Source organism: Berghia stephanieae, chromosome 7 (genome assembly GCF_034508935.2).
Source record: "Berghia stephanieae isolate SIO BIC M18660-M18661 chromosome 7, UCSD_Bste_1.3, whole genome shotgun sequence".
Classification (NCBI taxonomy): domain Eukaryota; kingdom Metazoa; phylum Mollusca; class Gastropoda; order Nudibranchia; family Aeolidiidae; genus Berghia; species Berghia stephanieae.
In genome coordinates, this window is record NC_088366.1 from 60,386,133 (window position 1) to 60,391,588 (window position 5,456).

The window sequence follows — 5,456 nt, forward strand, 5'->3', positions numbered from 1 at the left end:
GTCGAGCACTTTTCGTACCATATTTGTATCAAACACGATTCAATAATATATATATATATATATATATATATATATATATATATATATATATAAACAAAAATCATGAAATAATGTGCTCAACCTTTTTGATAAAAGGTGCTATTTATAAAACATTTCAAGTATAATTCTGAGTAATTAACTTGTACAACATTGTTTTCAAGCGTTAGCTATATATATATATATATATATATATATAATTATAATTATATATATATATATATATATATATATAATATATCATGTTCAAGTTTAAGACCCCATTCTTACAAAATGTAAAGAGAAGAAATAAAGCAAGAAAAAATACAGAACAAAATAAAACGAAACGAATACAATTTATTAAAAACAATATAACAGCGTTGTCTTTGTCCTAAAAATTGTAATATATATATATATATATATATCATGTTCAAGTTTAAGACCCCATTCTTACAAAATGTAAAGAGAAGAAATAAAGCAAGAAAAAATACAGAACAAAATAAAACGAAACGAATACAATTTATTAAAAACAATATAACAGCGTTGTCTTTGTCCTAAAAATTGTAATATCGCCTAACGGGCGTCACGTCTCGTCCTACATGTTAAATGTTGCTGTTGACCAGGGAGCCCTTGTAAAGCGCATTGAGCACGTTAAGTGGATATTGCACTATATAAATGCTCTATTTTTACTGTTTTTACAAAGTCCTGATAACGTCTAACAACAAACAAACAAAAAAACCCTTAAAAACAAGAAACAAAATTAACATAGAAAATACCAAACAATTTTTTTTTAAAACAAGAACATAATAAAACAAAACAAAACAAGAAAAATCAACAACTCCCCTCCCAAAGACATAAAATACATCATTTTAAAAAAGACAACAGATTTTGTACTGACACGAAAAGATTGGTTGAACACTTAATGTGGCAAGCGGAGACCTTTGCAGTATATATATATATATAATATATATATATATATATATAATATATATATATATATATATATATATATAAATATATATATATATAGATTTGTTTATTCATAATCACTAACCGCTAATTTATCAGCTGTTTGTTTTTGCTTTTCAAACCATGGGTTTAAAAATGTAACGTGTTTTGTTTTGTTTTGTTTTTTGTTTTTATGTTTGTACGGGTTAACACGATTCCTTATCTCGGTATCTTGTTGTTAATTATTATTATTATTATTATTATTATTATTATTATTATTATTATTATTAATTATTATTATTTTATTATTATTATATTATTATTATTATTATTATTATTATTATTATTATTTTCTTCGTAACAGTTCCGACGGGTAAATACTATGTGGTTATGTGGCCTAGTGAAATGACACTGGCCTTGCGATCGGAAGGTCCTGAGTCCAAATCCCGAGCCGCGTGTAGTTGAGTCATTGAAAAGGCTCTTTAGTCACATTCTCTCATCGTACTCAGGTGTAAAATGAGTAGCTGACCGTTAACAGCATTGTCTCTGTCCAAAAAGAAATGTAATTTCGCATAACAGGGGTCATGTCTCGTCCTACACATTAAGTGTTACTGTTGGTTGGGACCTCTTGATAAGCGCTTTGAGCACTTTTAGTGGATATTGCGCTATATCAAGGCTCTTTTTTGACATTGCTATCTTTTTTTTTAGCTGCACAGTGCTTAAGGGTGTCATTTGCTTGTATCAAGATTACCACTTGTCCCTCACGAGTACAGTATGACAAGGCAATCCAGAGATTAAGCAGTTAGCTAGTTTGTTCTGGGGCTTTTTTTTTGGCGAGCTGGAGGGTGTTTTTTTAATGTTTTTGTGTGTGGGGGGGGGGGGGGGGGTGGTTGGTTGGTTTTTTCTTGTTTGGTTTTGTTATATTATGTTCTTTTTTTTTTTTTTTTTTTTTTTTTTTTTTTGGGGGGGGGGGGGGGTTTGTGCGGCTATGTGGTCTTGTTGTATGACACTTGCTTTTGGATCGGAAGGTCCTGTGTTCGAGCCTCGCTTGGTGCATTATTGAGCCCTTGGAAAAGGCTCTTTATTCATATTTATCTCAACGTACTCAGGTGTAAAATGAGTTACCTGGCCGTTAACAGCGTTTGTCTGCGTCGGAAAGAAATTGCAATATCTCCTAACACGCGTTATATTGTTCTACATGTTACCTGTTGCTGTTGGCCAGGGACCCCTTGTAAAGCGATTTGCACTATATAAAAGCTCAATTATTTTTAGTTAACTGCCACAGTGTGGAAAAAGTCGTATTTAAAAATTTGGCCAGAAAACACGTTGAATGTGAAGTCCAATTTTTCTGATCAAAATGAGACAAATGTGATTTGTCAGTGTGTACCGCATTGAAGTGAATCAAGATGATTTATGTCTTTAAAGTAATCGGAAATCTAAAGGGGAAAATTACATCGACAAATATTATCATGTCTCTGAAACCTTATGTCTCTGACACTTTATGTCGCTTGTCACAGTAAAGATTGTTCACAATTATCTTATTAAATTTTATTTTATTAAGAACTGAATTCATCTCACTCCAGTTATATTTCGGTAGGCTTAGGGATAAACTTTACCTTCTAAATATTAGATCGTCTTTCCTTTTATAGCCTTCCCCCGAATTAATTTCCTAATTATGAATACTTTTCGTTCTAAACATTCTGTCACGGTAGCCACTTATTATAAAAAAGGCTGATAGGTTAAACACTTTCCACTCACTTTCTCTCCACAATCTATTGCCGGACGGGGCCGGGTGGGCTCTATTCCTATAAAATATACTGGAAGATTTTTTTATCTTTTGGGACTTTGTAGATATTATATCTACAACCATTAAGACGCCGGAGCTTTTAAAAAACTTGATTGAAATAATTCTTAAAAGGTACCAAACCCAAGCCCGCTGTACACCCCTATAAAACCTCTTTCCAATTGCCTGGGAAGCGGAATTTTATAACGAGCCCCAATCCTGTTATCAGAGGAATAGATCATCCAAGCCCATCAACTGCCTGGAAACGTAAACTTATGAACCTGACAAATATATCATAAGTTACGTAAAATATTCATATCTCTATTTGTAACTGCCACGATCACTGTTTATTTCTTTTAAAATTTAAATTTCATCATTATTTTTTTTTTTCATTGTAAACAAATCGTTAATTTTTTTTTTCATTTATAGTAACTAGTAAATTCTGGGGCCTCATTCTACATAGATCTTTATGCATAGTCGAGTAGCTCTTTACTCACTTGAGACCATGACATCGCTAAAACATTATATCTCCGAAATTTTATATCTCCGAAATTATATAACTTTATATATCTCTGAAAGTCTTTTTTTTAAACTTTATGTCTCTTTTTAAAGCGTTTTTAAAAATTTTTATTTTTCTCAAATTTGTGGGGCAAGGGGGGCCTCTCCTCGCGAGGACGAGAGACCCATGGGGCACAACCAACATGACGTTCTCTCTCTAATTTTCTTTTTCCGCCGGTGACGTCACAGACTATGGGTGCCGTCCAATCAAGGGACGCTACTCTTCCGCTAATCTCATTCCCTGTAGGTCTCTGTAACGTTAAGTCTCTGAACTCGATGCTCTAAAAACGTTATTTCCCTGAAGCCCAACAACAAACGAACAAAAAAATCCAACAAAATGCAAAACACGAGAAAACAAAACAAGAAAACAAAAAAATGGAACCAAATTCAAATTAATAACAACGAAAAAAAAAAAACAAACAAAAACAACAACAACAAAAAACCCAACAACAACAAATAAAATTTAGCACTAACCTTGTAAAGCGTCTGATTATGTTTCGTGGATATTTCACTATATAAGAGCTCAAGGTTTTATTATTAAAACTTTTTGAATATCTCTCTCTCTCTCTCTCTTTCTCTCTATATCTTAAGCGGTATACCTAATGAACATTAAAATATACAGACAATTGTATTTTGAAAATAAACAAACAAATAATATTTCTTTTCTTCTTTTCAAAATTAACTAAAGGAAGAAGCCATATTATAATAATTTATATACTCACCTAAACGAGATGCTCACATTGGTGACTTGTGACTGGAAAAAGGCTTTGATCTGATGAATGTTTTGCAAGGAAGCCGTCGGAATTTATAATCTAACCGAAGAGGTGCAACGAACAAAGACAGAATAATTTAAACGATTTTTTATTTTTTTTTTCATTCTTAAGATTATTGTCATGTTATGTTCATTTGTGCGTAATATGTTAAAGATTGATCATTATGTGATGTTTGTTGTTTTTGATGTGATAAAATTATCACAACAATACATTAAAAGACTTACATATAGTACTAAAACATTCGTGATACAACGAGTAAGAAGTCATTGAAATAAATTGCAAGAAATTTATTCGAAATTCCCCTTCCCATCCATTTTTTCCTACCCCCTCTATCCCTGATTTTATCTACTTTTTTTTATTACCTCATCCATCACCTAATTTTATTCACTTTTATTCTACAAAGTGACGTTCCAATTGTCACGTTTAAAAAATACAAAACAAAACAAAACCCAAACATCTGCCGTTGGATGACCAAAACACATTTCTCCATTTTTGGTCAGGATTTTTTTTAACCGCAAATATTGGGTGCGAGAAAGAAAGCAGGAAAAGTTTAGAAGCCTGTGAACTATAAATAATGCGTCTGAAATTTACCACAATCACACCCATTTAAAAGAACTTTATGTAATTATTTGTCAAGAAATATGTTGAAAAAATAACAACTCTAAAACGATTATTTTAATAAACGCTACTCATATTTGCCATGTCGAAGGTTCGGCACCCCATTCTCAAATTTTGATATCAGGTGTAGATCTAGTAATAATAATATCTTTATTGTCCCCCAAAAAAGTGGCAATTAGTCATTTGGTTACACATTTATAACAACACAATATTGACATAGACACATTCACACAAGATGCACAAGAGTAATATAGCAGTTATCGTAAAAAGAAAAAGGGAAAAAAACCTGCATCAACAACAACATCATCATGATCATCCTCATCATCATCATCATCATCACCATCATCATCATCATCATCATCATCCTCATCATCATCACCATCATCATCACTCAACCATCATCATCATCCATCATCATCATCATCAATCATCTCATCATCATTCAATCATCATCATCATAATATAATCATAACAACAATTCCTAATATTTCTTTTCAATCCTTCACTTTTACCATTCCCTTAACACCATTCAAACCCTCTTCAAACATACACCATATTATTTATTCTGTAACAAGCTCTCCGATTCTCCCATTTTGTTAATGAGAAAGCGTAGCCAATTATTTCTAATTTAAAATAGTCTCAAGAATTCCCCGCATTTTGAAATGCTCTTTCAATTCTTTTTAATATCATTTGAACTTATTGACAGAGCGATCCAGGATTCAAAAAAGAATATTTTGGGACCCCTTTTTGTTTTGAAATAA

General features: G+C 31.9%; 1 long non-coding RNA gene across 3 annotated transcripts in view; it reads right to left on the bottom strand.

Moving 5' to 3' along the window:
- Window positions 1-5,456, bottom strand: part of LOC144977599 (uncharacterized) — a 34,374-nt gene that overhangs the window by 7,436 nt on the left and 21,482 nt on the right. Inside the window, exon 1 of one of the 3 annotated variants that reach the window (XR_013646346.1) lies at window positions 4,027-4,069. The exons of 1 other annotated variant lie outside the window; for it this stretch is intronic. This is a non-coding gene — a long non-coding RNA (uncharacterized LOC144977599). Of the gene's footprint in view, window positions 1-913; window positions 953-4,026; window positions 4,070-5,456 lie in introns of those variants that run through there. One more of the 3 variants, XR_013646347.1, reaches the window with a different exon arrangement.